This window comes from Lissotriton helveticus, chromosome 2_1 (assembly GCF_964261635.1).
Source record: "Lissotriton helveticus chromosome 2_1, aLisHel1.1, whole genome shotgun sequence".
Classification (NCBI taxonomy): domain Eukaryota; kingdom Metazoa; phylum Chordata; class Amphibia; order Caudata; family Salamandridae; genus Lissotriton; species Lissotriton helveticus.
In genome coordinates, this window is record NC_136059.1 from 459,334,847 (window position 1) to 459,349,866 (window position 15,020).

The following is a 15,020-nucleotide window of genomic DNA, read 5'->3' on the forward strand; positions in this document are numbered from 1 at the left end:
TAATAGCTGGTGACTTTTGCAAAAATGAGGAGTGTTTAGAAAAAATGGACAATCAGGGCAGTACTGAGGAAAACGGTCGAGCATATCCAAAGAATGCAAAGTATGCGTGTTGGGAGGTTTTAAGTCAAGTAGTTGTCTACTGGAATATGAGCAAAGAGCCAAAGGAGACGAACCAGGGGTTCTGGCCCCGGGGCCCGTTTGGGCGCGGACGGGCGCAGACGGGCACGCCTTTGGCGCGCCTTTGGCGCGCCATCGGCGCGCCCGCTGCGCCCGCCCGCTACGCGGACGGGAAATAACACACATTTATACAAGAGGAGGGTAGGAGGGTCTGAAAGCCTAGACCGCGATCCCTGCACCTCCCTAAGATGGCGGCTGACCCCCGGCTCAAGCCGCGACAGCCTTCAATCGGCTGTGCTGTCCGAGATGGAAAGCGGAACAGCGTCTGAGTGCCAGAATTGTGCAAAAGCAAATTTTAAAAGGTAGATTTTATAATAATATCCATACAGGAACCTTCCAAGGCCTGTGGACATCCAAGACACCATGAAAGAATCTCCCTTGAAGTGAAGGAGTGACTTCCATGCATCTGCAGGCACCACAACAAAACTGACCGGTCTGCTGATCCCGAGCTCCCGCAGACTCCAAAAGGCTCAGCATCACAGATGGTGGGTCTTCACATCTGGTAAAACAAGCTGCTTTACACTTCTTCTGGACTAAGCCTGAAGCTGCTTTCCACAGCTACCAGTTAGGGAGCTGCATAAGGTTCTCTAAGACCACTAAAACCACCATAAGGGTTGTCTGGATTAGTGCAGGGTGCCCACTCACATAAGTGTGCACCATATACTAAGCCAGCTTCTCACAGTATCACACTGGAGGGATGCGGCAAGGTGCATTATTCGTTGTGGGCTTGACACCACCAACACGCTGGGCAGAATAATGTCATAGACAGTGGCCATTCAACAGCATACCTGGCTCAGAACTTTTGGCTTTTCTGGGGATGCCCAGGGTTCCCTTATGGACATCTCTTCGGAGACAAGGCAGACATGGCTCTGGAGTGCTTTAAGGACTTGCAGGCTACGGCTAAGGGGCACATGCATCAAGGGTTTTTGCATTCGCAAACGGTGCGAACCGCAAAATTCGGCCGTTTGAGAATGCAAATCCCTTTTTTGGAATGCATGAAGCTTTTTGCTTTTTTCGCAATTTAAGAAATCGCAATTTATTTGTGATTTCTTAAATTGCGATTGCATTGAAGAAATCGCAATTTTGCGAATTCTTAAATGCAATGCATGAATTTTTTTAAATTGCGAAATCGCAAATAGGTAGTGGTAAATTACCATGAAGTTAACCTTCATGGTAATTTGCAAAAACTTTCAAAAGTGCACAAAAGTGCATTTTTGAAAGTTTAATTTTACACACACACATGCCCTTGGGGCATGTGTGTGTGTGAAAAATGTACTTAAAGGTACATTTCTGGGGTGCAGGGGGGGTCCTTTGGACCCCCCCGGCACCTTTGAAATTGCATTCTCATTTTGCGATTCCTTAATTGCGAATCGCAAAATGAGAATGCCTTCACATTCATTCCCATGGGCCTCTAGGCCCATAGAATCAATGGAAAGGGATTCCTTAATTGCGATTCGCAAATTGTGAATCGCAATTAAGGAAAATTAAGAAATCGCAAAAACAAATTGCGATTTCTTAATGCATAGCCGTTTGCGAATTTTTAATTGCGATTCCTTAATTTTCGCAATTAAGAATTCGCAAACTGGAACATTGATGCATGTGGCAGTAAGTCCTTGGACCTCTCAGTGCCCACCCGTCCCCATCTGCTTTTCGTCTCTTTCGTGGCATGGCAGGGGCTTTCAGCTGCGCCAGCCATATCCCACCCAAAATAATGTGCAAGTTCAGTAACCTCTGTGGGGCGATGGTCGTGGCTCCTTTCGACCCCCTGAGTCAGGTGGCCAGAGGTCCATTCAGTCCACTCCTCCACCTGCAGCCTCTAAACCTTCGTACTCCGCCCTTCGAGATCATGGGCAGCCGGTTGGTTGCATGATCGGCCATCACCTCCACCACTGGCAAAACATCATATTAGACAAGTGGGTGCTTCAGATACTTCCTCCCCTTCGAGACTATCCTTACCTTCATGCCTCTGACTTATGGCCGGCTGAAGGAGGACCACCGAAACTTGCTTCAGGAGGAAGTCAGGGCTCTCTTGGCCAAGGGAGCCATAAAGAGGGTGTCGGCTGTGGTTGCTATTCCCACTACTTTCTGGTCCTGAAAAAGTAAAAGGGCCTTTGTCCTTTTCTAGATCTGTGAACCTTCAACTACTTCCTCAAAAAGGAGAAGTTAAAAATGCTCACTCTGGCACAGGTCTTGTCTGCCCTAGACCCTGGAGACTGGATGGTGACGAAGGACTTCTAGGACACTTATTTTCACATTTTCATCCTGCTTGCCCATCAGTGCTACCTGCGGTTTGCGGCAGGCCAAGAGCACTTTCAGTTCACAATGCTCCCCTTACCAGCGCCCCTCGGGTGTTCACCAAGGTGATGGCGGTGGTCGCAGCTCACCTGCACAGATCAGGGGTGCTAATCATTGCCTAACTCGATGACTGGCTGTTGAAGACTGGCCTCTCCCACCTCCAGACTGCGGCTAATATCCTGCTTTCGCTGGGGTTCACTATCAACCTGCCAAAGTCACACCTGACTCCCTCTCAGACGCTCCCTTTCATCAGAGCTGTTCTGGACCCACACAGTGTGGTTTCAGGCCTATCTTCCCTAGCGACAAGTCCCGAATATTCAGGCTATGATATCGATGTTTCAGTCTCTATCCTGGATTTCGGTGAGAATGACTCTGAGGCTGCTGGGACTCATGGCCTCCTGTATCCTGCTAGTGACACATGCCAGATGGCCTATCCTGGCTCTGCAGTGGGCCCTAAAGTTCCAGTGGGCTCAGTATCAAGGGAATCACTCTGACTTAGCCCATATCTCAGAGGGGACTGCACAGGATCTGCAGTGGTGTGTGATCAACTGTGATTGGGTAAGAGGCAGACTCCTTATTGAACCAGATCACACAGTAGTGACAGATGCATCACTCCTGGGATGCGGCAGCCATCTGGGAGAGGTGGAGATCAGAGGACTCTGGTCTCCGGTGAAATCCGGACTCCACATCAACTTGCTGGAGCTCCGAGTAATTTGCTTGGTATTCTCCCTTCCATTAATAAAAAGCTGGTTTAGGTGTTCACGGATAACATCACTGCCATGTGATACTGCAACAAACAGGGCAGGGTGGGGTCCTGGACCATTTGTCAGGAGGTGTTGCATCTCTGAGCATGGCTGGAACAGCAGGGTATATCCCTGGTGGATCAACACCTGGCAGGTTCTCTCAATACCAGGGCAGTCAAACTCAGCTGTCGATGCCTAGCGGATCACAAATGGTGTCTCCAACCAGAGGTGGTGCAAGGTCTCTTTCAGCTGTGGGAAGAGCCTTTGTTAGATCTGTTCACCTCTGCCAAGAACGCCAAATGTCAGCAATTCTGCAGGCTGTAGTTTTTAAGGCGTCACTCGCTCAACAACGCTTTTCATCTCAATTGGAGCTCAGACTTCCTGTACGCCTTTAGGCCAATACCATTCCTGTCGAGAGTGCTCAAGGAGATCAGGAGCTACCAGGCCCAAGTCATTCTTGTGGCTCTGTTGGACTTGGCCCTTCTGGCAGGTTCACCCCTGAACTTTTTGCTTTTTATATGTGACCTGGGGATGGTGATTCTTGGTTTCTGCGCACTTTCACTGTGTGACAGTGGAAAGTGCGTGCGCACTCTGAGTGCGTGTGTGAGATTGGTCTGCCCTCCCATAGGAATGCATGGGGAATGTATGTGTCCATGTTAGTTCCTGATATGTGGGGCGTGCAGGTGCGAGTTTGGTATGTGCGGACATGGCTGTGATTAAATGCTGCGCAATGATGTATGCGGCGTGTTTGTGTCTAATATGGAATTGCCACTTCTAGAAGTGTGCCTGTCTGTGCAGTGAATGTGCTGGCTTGTGATTGGCTGGAGCTGGCTGGTGTGCCAGGCTCCATGAGTCATGATGGGTCTGCCCCGGTGGTGAGTGTTGAGATTAGCATGTGTGATGTGAGGGAGTGGTGCACCTGGGACCTGAATAGGGCTGGGCTTTCCCCACACAATGCTGGCTCCGCCCCCTGTGGTGTGTCTAATGTACCTAGCCTGGCCAATGAAAGGAAAGGGTGGTTGAGCACATCACAGTGCTCCAAAATCAGCTGCGACTGGTTTTTCCCCCCACCCTGCACCCTAAGACAAAGGAATTCACTGTATAAAAAGGGGCTGTGTCCCCGTACAAAATGTTCTTGTTTCTGACTGGAATCTACCAGGCGCATGCTGCTGCTTGGGCCCAGGGGAAGGCTTGCCTCTCTGGGCCCTGCCCAGCCCCTGGATGCCTTGAATTGCTGGAGGAATTTCCTTTTCTGAGAGCTGCTGTGCTCCACCTTTTATCCTGGATCTCTGGGACCCATTTTGTCCTTTTTGGAAGTTGCCAAGGCTTGTTGTAGCCTTCCTGCACCTCATTGTGAGGATTGGGTGCTTTGATTTGACCTCCCTGGGAATGGGAGAGCTTGGGGGCTGAGCAGCGTGGCGCTGTAGCCCTTCCCGATGGGATCCCCCTGGTAGGGATTCCCCCCTCCTCTTTCTGTGCCTCGCAGGTTCCCACCCTGCATTGTGCCAGTTCGTCTGCTTTGTTTTATCCACCAAAGCGGGTACTCACCCCGCTATTTACTCTCTACCGAGGGAGCCTACCCCTCATTTTAGCCACCGACACGAGAAGCCACCGCCGCGGCAAAACCGGAAGTCCGGCCCGCGCCCGCCTGACTGTGGGCGGGGCCGGGATGGACTCACTTCCGCTTCCCCCTGCGTGGGGGAAGCCATGCACGCTTTTGCCAGTCTCCCGTAGGGAGAGGGAGACCGGAGATGCCCGCGCTGCCGAAGAGAAGCTGGTGCTGCATGGGGAGACCGGGTGCCTACCCCGCCTCCCCGAGTGGCCGCAGGAAGTCCCGGAGCCTCGCAGGCTCCATTTGCAAAAGTCCCGGTCCCGAGATGGGGGACCGGGTGAAGACCGGCGCGTCGAGAGGATGGGGCTCTCATGAGGTGAGAGAGCCCCGCCATGACCGCCGCCGCCTAAAGAGAGCCCAGCGTCAGACTGGACGAAGCCCCGCCCCACAGCCGGTGAGTAAAGGCCGGCTGGGGGGGGAGTTGAGCAAGGCGCCCTGCCGGTGCCCCGCTCTCGAGCAGCCCCGCCCGGTAAGGGGCTGCTCCAACTCTGGTGCACAAGTTACCCAGGCCCAGAGGGGCCCAGGCTTTGTTGTGTCGGGGGTGATGTCAGGGCACATTTTCGGTCCCAGCCCCGGGCCCACACCGCTGTGGTTGGTCCCCCTCGTTCTTCCCAGAGCCTGAGAAGCTCCAACGAAGCCCCCATGATTTCTAGAGCCTAGAGGGCTCTAACAATTGCCCACAGTTATTTAAAGGGCCCAGTAGGGTCCGCAGGGGTCAGTGATGCCCCGGTTTGGGCATAGTTGTTCTCAGAGCCCCTTGGCTCACCCAGAGGTACCAGTATGTAAAGCCACATGTTGGGGGCATGATGAGTTTAGGAGTCAGAGTGCTCCAATGGGCATAATTGATCCCAGAGCCTAGGGGGCTCCACCATTCTGCGCAGATATGTTCTAGAGGGCCAGTGAGAGCCCCCTGATGCAGTTTTGTCCCCAGCTGCCCAGCACTTTGTGGGCAGCTGCTCCATTTAGGTTTTGCTTTCAACGGGACTTGTTCTTTGGACTAGGAGTGAAACGCACTCCTTCATCCCTACCTCGGCCTTCCCCAGATGCGCAGCACTCCGTGCCAGCTGCAGCGTTTAGTCCCTGTCCCTGTCCTCAGCTGCCCAGCAAGTAGTGGGCAGCTGCTACGTTTAGGTTTTTGGCGCAGTGGCGCAACCTGGACGTTGTTGTGAGTTATGTGCTTCTTAGGGTGCTAGGAAATGTACTGTGTGTTGTATGTTTTGCGCAGCCAGTGTTCTGGTACCTCTGAATGTGTTTTTATGCATCATGTGTTTTCTTCCCCTACACCTCTGAATGTTGTGATGCATCATGTGTAATGTTCCTATGCCTATACCCCTAAATGTATGGTGATACTTAGGTGGTTATTTTCTCCTAGTACTGGTGTTACTAGTGAGGTCCTGGTTCCCCCCGTAATATTTTCCTAAGGTGGTTAGGGTTGCGTAGGTGGTACTTACCTCTTACCAGTAATTACTGGTTGTGTGCTCTATGTTTCATTTTTGTCCTACAGTGATTATTATTCTAAAATCTACAAGTGCATATTCCTGACAGTGGTCCCTGTGGCCCTGTCCTATACATAATCCCCTGTAAATTCTGCCCGTGCCTGTTGGCACATTGTAAAGTGTGTGTTTCTATCTAATGTGTTTTGGTGTAATACAAAGGCTATTTTTATACATAACCTTGTGTGGAGTTTCCTTTGTGGTGGGCCTTGGGTGTTGTTGCTGGGTGCGCGCCCAAACACTTAACTCACATTGCCTCCGATTTTAGCCTTACTGCTCGTGTCACGTTACCAAGGGGGTGAGCAGGGGTTATCTTGGCGTGTAACTCCCTTGCCCTGACTTAGAGTGGTGGTTTCTGCCTGGCTTTGGCGCAAGCCTCAGCCAGCTGGAAATCCCGTTTCTAACAGGCTTCAATCAAAGCATGGAGATTCTGGTATCCCAAACTTCTCCAACTGAGCATCGATCCTCCGGTCAGGCTACCCCTTTGAGAGGATCTTTTGTTGAAGGGGTGGGTCCTCCACCCGAACCTGCTAACTCTACGTCTTCTTGCTTGGAAATTGAGCGGCAGCAGTTGACAGCATTTGACATTCTTCCCAAAGTCTGTGATGTGATTTTGGCAGCCAGGCGTCCCTCTAACAAGACCATGTTGGCCTACCATCTCTCAAGCTCTTCTCTTTATTTTGACACTTGCCCAGCAGAGCTCTGCTCTGGGCACTCTTAAAGGGTACCTTTTGGCTCTGTCTGCCTTCTTGAGGCTGCCATATCAACCCTCTTCATTTAAATCCCTTATTGTGAACTGATTTCTTAAGGGGCATGTACATATGTTCCCAACTGCCCCATTCATCTTACCTGAGTGGGACCTTAATTTGGTTCTCACCTTTCTTATGTGTGCTCTGTTTGAACCTCTGAACAACTGCCCCCTCCGGCTGCTTTCCATCATAACTGCCTTTTTAATGTCAATAACTGCTGCTAGGAGGGTGAGTGAATTACAAGCTCTCTCATCCAAGCATCCTTACATAACCATCTTCCTTGATAAGTTGGTGCTTCGCACTAGGGCCTCTTTCTTATCGAAAGTGGTAACACCATTCCATGTGGGTCAATCTGTCACCTTGCCCACTTTCTATGCTCCTCTGCACCCATCTGAAGAGAAGGAGCGACTTCACTGACTACCCAAAAAGAGCGTTGTTTTTATACCTTGACCGCACTAGAGAGTTCCAGGTGGACAACCAACTCTTCATGGGGTACGTTGAAAGGTCCTACAGTGCAAAAGAGGACTATCTCATGGTGGGTCATCCTCTGTATCAACATTTGCTACTCTCTGGCCAAGTAACCAGTGCTAATGCGGTGACCACAGAATTGCAAGCGGCGATCCCGTCCTTGACATTTGTGAGGCAGCAACATGAGCATCACTGCACACGTTCACTAAGTACTACTGCTTTGAAAGTCATGTCCACAGGGATGGCCTTTTTAGTCGCTCTGTCCTGCAGGACTTCCTGTCCGCAGTCTTTCCTACCGGGATGGTATTGCTTGGGTATCTATTCTAAGAAAAGAAATCTGTGGCTAGATGTCTCTATCAGAAGTTATTTACGTTTGGTAATGTCTTATCTGGTAGAGACATAATCTGTCCGAAAATTCCTTACCGACTCACCCATCCTCCCTGCACTGCGGAAAGGTTTTTTAGGGTCATGGCAGATGTACGAGAAATCGTAACTCTGAGGCAGCGCCAAAAATGTATGCCTGTTTTTTTTGTCGTATGGCAGTGCAGCTGGAAGGCCTGCTGCACTGCTCTACAGCAAAACCTTATAACTGAAGCCCCTAGACATCTGCCTGCTGAGAGAAGAAAAAAGTTTGCCAGGCCCTGGAGAAAAGACTGTCCTGGAAGAGAAGCCTAGCATGTCCAGGAAACTGTATGTCATCCAGAGGAAGCCAACCACTTGAGAACAAGCTAGGAATGACCTAGGCTGCAGAGAGTCCCCCTAGTCTTTGAAGACAGGTTGCTGGCGGGGAACACTTTAAGCTATTTTCCTACATCAGTCGAATAAGTGTTTCAGTAGTATATATCAACATGGTTCATGCTGCATCTGCTATGTTGATGGCTTCGGCCCAAGTGGGACTGCAATTGTCCGTAATGGCCCGATTTGAGGCTCTGTTTTCAACATCAGTCCAATCGGGGCTACAACTGCCTGTACTGGCCCGGTCAGATCAGCACCTGACATGTTAATGACATTGGACAAATCAGGGCGGCAGCCTCATATGTTGGTCCTCTTGGGGCTGCATTGGTACTGGCACGCCCTTGTCGGGTCCAGGGCCTGCTTTGCAGTCAAATCAAAGAACCCCAGCATGGCCTGCACCTACACTCTGAGTGTCAGGGCCACTACAACACAGTGAAGCCACTGGATACACTCCAGGAGGAGCATCAAGAAATTTACCATAATCCACCACACCACCAGGGATAAAAAAAATTGAAACATTAACTAAGAGTGCATTTGACTTGTGGGGGTGTTATATCAATCAATCAATCATTTGTAAAGCGCATTACATACCCGCGAGGATCTCAAGGTGCTTGGGAGGGGGGGGGTGGCGCTACTGATCGAACAGCCAGGTCTTGAGTATCCTCCTGATGGTCGTGGTTGTTCTTCTGATGCGTGGGACGGGGGCGAGTGAGAGGTCGGCGGAGCGTAGCTGGCAGTTGGGGATGTAGAAGGAGAGCCATCTGTTGAGGTAGGATGGGCCGGTCTTGTGGAGTGCTTTGTGTGCGTGGATAAGGAGCTTGAAGGATATCCTCTTGTTGACGGGGAGCCAGTGCAGGTTTCTCAAGTGGGGGGTGATGTGGCTGTGTCGTGGTACGTCAGGGATCAGTCGTGCCGAGGAGTTTTGGATGCCTTGTAGTCGTTTGAAGAGCTTGGTCGGGGCTCCTGCGTAGAGGGCGTTTCCGTAGTCGAGTCTGCTGCTGACGAGGGCCTGGGTGACTGTCTTTCTTGTATCTGTCGGGATCCATCTGTAGATCTTGCGGAGCATGCGGAGGGTGTTGAAGCAGAAGGAGGAGACGGCGTTGACTTGCTTGGTCATTGACAGCATTGAGTCGAGGATGATTCCCAGGTTGCGTGCGTGGTCGGTGGGTGTCGGGGCTTCCCCCAGTTCTGTCGGCCACCAGGAGTCGTCCCAGGCTGAAGGGTTGGAGCCGAGGATGAGGACCTCCGTCTTGTTCGAGTTCAGCTTCAGATTGCTGATCTTCATCCAGACGGCCTTCATTCCTTCGTGGAGGCTGGCTTTGGCAGTGATGGGGTCCTTAGTGAGGTGGAGGATCAGTTGAGTGTCGTCGGCGTAGGAGATTATGTTGAGGTCGTGCTGTCGGGCGACGTGTGCGAGCGAGGCCATGTAAATGTTGAACAGCATCGGGCTGAGGGAGGATCCCTGGGGTACGCCGCAGATGATCTTGGAGGCTTTGGAACGGAATGGGGGAGGCGGACACTCTGGGTTCTGCCGAAGAGGAAGGAAGTGGTCCATTCCAAAGCCTTGTCTCGGATCCCTGCGGTGTGGAGGCGTGCGCATAGAGTGCGGCGGCAGACGGTGTCGAAGGCGGCGGAGAGGTCTAGGAGGATGAGTGCTGCGGTCTCACCGCTGTCCAGCAGGGTCCTGATGTCGCCGGTGGCGGCGATGAGGGCAGTCTTGGTGCTGTGGTTGCTGCGAAACCCGGACTGGGAAGGATCAAGGATTCTGTTTTCTTCGAGGTATCGGGTTAGCTGTCGGTTGTTGATTTTCTCGATGACCTTGGTCGGGAAGGGGAGCAGAAAGATGGGCCGAAAGTTCTTAGGTTTTTTGAGTAGGGCGTTGATCTTGGCGTGTTTCTAGCTCTCTGGGAAGGTCGCGGTCTTGAGGGAAAGATTGATGATGTTGTGCAGGTGGGGTGTGATGGAGCTGCTTGCTTTGTTGAAGACGTGATGCGGGAATGGGTCTGACGGTGTCATCGACGCTCACGCTGGCCCAGGCTAGCAGGGGGTCGTGGTTGATGGTGTGCGGAGGGTCTGTTGTGTTGCTGTCTGTTGGGGCTGTCTGGGTGTTAAAGCTGTTGTGGATGTCTGCTATCTTGTGGTGGAAGAAGGTGGCGAGAGAGTCGCACAGGGCTTGCCATGGCGGAATGTTGTTGGTGTTGGAGCTGGGGTTGGAGAGTTCCTTCATGACGTTGAAGAGCTCCTTGCTATTGTGTGCATTGTTGTTGAGGCGATTTTTGAAGGAGGTCCTCTTGGCTGCCATGATGAGGTGGTGGTGGTTGCGGATGGCGTCCATGTGTGCTGCGTGGCTGTCTGGAGTTTGTTCACTGTGCCATTCCTGCACCTGAGCCTGATTCATGCTTCTGCTCTAAGTATTCGAGGGGCAACTAACCTGGAGTAACATAAGGGAACCCATCGGCCAAAGGGGACAAATGTCTCCAGGATCACTGGATTGAACTGTGCAGTATTTACTACTGCTGTGTGATTAAAAAGTACTTTCTCAAATTTGAATTCATTGTGTTTGGTGGATTGTTGAATTATGAGGTCACGGATCCCACACTACCTAACTGAGAGCATGTGACTGCTCACCCTCACTACCCTGAAAGTCAAACGCATAGAGGGCTGTACTTGGCCAGGATTGCAAGGCCATAGTAGGACGGACCCAGCACACCGATGGATGACCTCATCCACCACGTTGAGATCCTGTAGGTCATGTCTGCCAAATCACCCCCGGAATGTGTATGGCCTCAACATTTTGCATGTTGGGATTTTTAGTTTTGTTTTTTAGGTACAGGTTTAGGTCTACAACTCTGAATTAAAAAAGTTAATATATGAACGGTGCTCATGATGGTATGAGGCAAATAAATAACCTTGCAGTGCAAATTTAAATATATAATTGAGATTGCATCTGAGCCAATACATCAGTTGAACTACTAATATGGGATCAGCAGAATCGCAAGTACATGAGTGTCTGGTCCATAAGAGGGTGATGAAGGAAGTTTGCATTGGGAACATCTACAAAGTAAGAGTACTGATGAGCAAGAATATTGTCCATATAGTAGACAAAATAGGACAACTGGAGCAGCACCATTAGGATATAGCTGAATTGAAATAAACTTTGGGGGAAGCATATAACACCCTTGACAAGTTTACCCACACATCCCACAGACAGGCAGACAGAGGTTATACAGGGAAGGTAATAATGCTGGTATTAAAGTTTGAGAGCTCCTTACATAACCTTATTCATGTAGTTGAAGCTCATGGCTGCAATTTATATACACAGAACAGTGGTGTACTACAGTGGTTTATTCAGCAGTTGTATTCATAGCTGTCCAGCCAAGTTATTTGAGGGAGGCGGCTTCTTGTGCCTCTGTCCTGAGCAGCAAAGACACTCATGCAGGTGCTTAGCTAAGTTGGACTCTTCGATTCCATTAGTAATGTGCCATGTCGTTAAGCCCTGCCCATTGATGGACTCTCTGCGGAGTTCTGCTGACGTAACTCCAGCATGCTTGTTGATCAACTACTTTAACTATATATGGGGAGGCAGTTGAGGTGGGTGTACTGCTAGGCAGTGTGGAAGGCACTTATTTCTGTTGTCCCCAAACTGAGCAAGGACCACACTGAATATAAAGCATTCAGGGGCATATCATCAACGGCCAGCGAAAATTATTCCTGGCCGTGTTTAGCGTGCACAAAATGAACGCCGCCTATCGCCGGATTCTATCGCCCAGCAAGCGCACTATCAGCAAAGCGCATCGCTGAGGCAAAAGAAATCCCAGCAATAGCGGCGATAAGGGGCAATATCGCAGGATTACCTGCGATAAAAAAACAGCAATAGTGAAAACATTGGCGAAAGGGAGATGTGGACGATCCACCTCCCATGTTAAACATGGCTAAGTCAAAAAATTAGCAGGCGATATAGTCGGTTAGCGCTACTTTTAATGTCGCTAGGCCAGTTAGCGATTCCCTTGTTGTTAGGTAGATCCTTCGTTAGCGATTATTTTCGCTGTATTTCACAGGAGAACGCCTACCTCGCGTCTCATTGGCGAGGCGAAAAGAAAATGGGAGCTAAAGCATGGATTCACGCGTTAGCGTGTCCATGCTGATAGGGCGATAAAATTATCACCGCTTTTTGTCCAAAAACGGACGCAAAAGCGGCGATAATTTTAACAACGGCCCTTGATGATAAGCCCCTCAGTTCCTTGTGTGTGGTAATTATAGATACAAAACTCCTCATAAGTCATACCAATTCCCATTAGACGTCACTGTGCATTCTGAGGGTGAGTGTTAAAATGGGGAAGATAATATTGAGAGTGTGATCTCTATAGAGGGACCACCCAAAGGGGGTACCACTCAATCTGAGTCTGGGTGGGCCAGACTCCACTGTGCATCTCAAGGGTGAGGGTTAAAATGGGCAGGTTAATATTGGAGGCATGTTTCCTCTGGAAAGGCACAAGACGGAGGTACCATTGCCACCGATATTGTTTGGTTCGTTGAAGGAATCACAAGCTGAATCTCAGGATGAACATGAGTGAATGGAGAGTGAGGGTTGGTGATACTACTCTCATGATTCCCCTCTACACAGATGGCACTTGTGTCTGCTTAAGGAGCCCTGAGCGTGCTCTGGTGTATTTCCTGTACAATCTGGAGGTGTTTGGTAGCCTGTCTAATTTGTCCACTAACTTGCACAAGTCTCAACTTTGTCCTATGGGTGCGATCGTGCAGTGTGCATTATCTTTGACTCACTCCAAGCCAATGAATCCAAGCATTTAGGCATCTGAGTAACCCAACTATGTTGGTATATGTTGGCCTTGCATATTGGATGAGTGCGTGTCTGAAGGGCTGTATGTTTGTATTGTCACCCCTGCCACTGACAATGACTTGTGGCTTGGCCAAAATACGATGCTCTCATGTTGCCTATATGTGCTACAGGGCATTATGAACCTTACCAGCAAAGGGTTAAGTTGCTGTATAGTCTATTATTTCTCTTTCATGTGTGATGGATCTCAACCGAGGGTGGGTCTTGAAATGTTGAAACATCTTGCAAATTCTCTGGAGAATGAAAGGGGCTGTGAGAAACCACTGATAGCTGGTACTGATGGCAATCCAGTACCTTTTTTAAATCCCCCAAGACAGTTTGGTCGATTATACAGTATTTGGTATGCCTTTGCTGAGGAATATGGGGACTATATATGTATAGAGTAATCGGAAGAGGCACTATTCATACCATGCCCGAATATAATAATAATAATAATAATTCCAACCTGTAAAGCGCGAACATATCACCCCTTAAGGTTTCAAGGCACTGTGGGCAATCGGGGACATTAAGTGAGCTATTGCCCAGAGTCACATGATTCTGAGCTGAGCTGAGCTGCCCCTGACGCCGGGGTTCGAACCGTGAGCCCCGCGCTCTGGAGTCAGTTGCTCTGGCCACTGCGCCACACCTCTCCCTTGCCACTCTTGCCACCCTATTTGGTATACTGAAGGAAAGGGATGTGGTGATGAGATGGGTGAAGATAGGCTAATCTAGATATGGAAAACTCGTGTGATATAGCTCATTATCATTTGATGAAGATTGTGCTCGTTTTAGTTTTCCGAAAATGCATTTTATGATTTATGCAAGAAAGACTAGCTTGGGATTTCTTGTCCAACCATCTGAGTTTGAGGGTCTTGGCGTACTTCTGTCTCTGGCGAGGCAGGGTTCACACGATATTGGTACTTGACAGTGGATCATCGTGCACCTACCCAGGCTTGAAATCTAAGGCTCAGATTTATTAACTCTTTGCACCGGGTTTGCATGACAAAAGCAACAAGCAAAAAATAATGTGTGCCTTAGATGCGGAGAGGGATTGGCTAGATTTTTACACATAGTTTGGTTGCACTCTGTGATTGGTTCTTACAGGGAGAATTTAGTATCTTTGATATATAAAGTGACAGGCTGATTGAAGAATGCACTCTCACACTAGACAGAAGATTTACTAACTTTTCAAACAGCTTTAGTTGCTGCGCTGTGTGAAAGGGAAAGAGCAGAACAGTATCATATCTACTAAGATATGATGCTGTGAACTTCTCTCCTTGCACTTGCACACGTTCTGCCATCATGCGCCGCCGCCAATGCACAGACCCTTGCATCATAGTGCAAGGGTGTGTCCGTTTTTATCAAACATAGGTTTTGTACTGGAGGGGAACACTGGGCCCAATTCACAGAACTAACTTAAGACAAAATCCTAAACTTACTACCATTTTGGTATTCACAGAGGCACTTACTCATTTTGGTATTCACAGAAGGCACTTACTCATTTCGGTATTCACAGAAGTTAGGAGTCCTAACTTTAGGACTCTTAAATGTCTTCTGTGAATACCGAAAGTCTTAAAATTGGGTTTTTTCTTAGTTTAGTAGTAGTAAAGTTAGGACTCCTAACTTTAGGACTCCTAAATGCATTCTGTGAAAACAGAAAGTCTTAAAATAAATTAGGATTTTTGTCAATTTAGTAGTAGTAAAGTTAGGACTCCTAACTTTAGGACTCCTAAATGCCTTCTATGAATACCGAAAGTATTTAAATTAGGATTTTTCTCAGTTTAGTAGTAGTAAAGTTGAGAAAAATCCAAATTTTAAGACTTTTGGTATTCACAGAAGGCATTTAGGAGTCCGAAAGTTAGGAGTCCTAACTTTACTACTACTAAATTGAGAAAAATCCTAATTTTAAGA

General features: G+C 49.2%; 1 protein-coding gene across 2 annotated transcripts in view; it reads left to right on the forward strand.

Annotated features, from left to right (window-relative positions):
* IL31RA (interleukin 31 receptor A) overlaps nt 1-15,020 on the forward strand; it is a 1,277,572-nt gene that overhangs the window by 970,335 nt on the left and 292,217 nt on the right. The window lies entirely within an intron of this gene.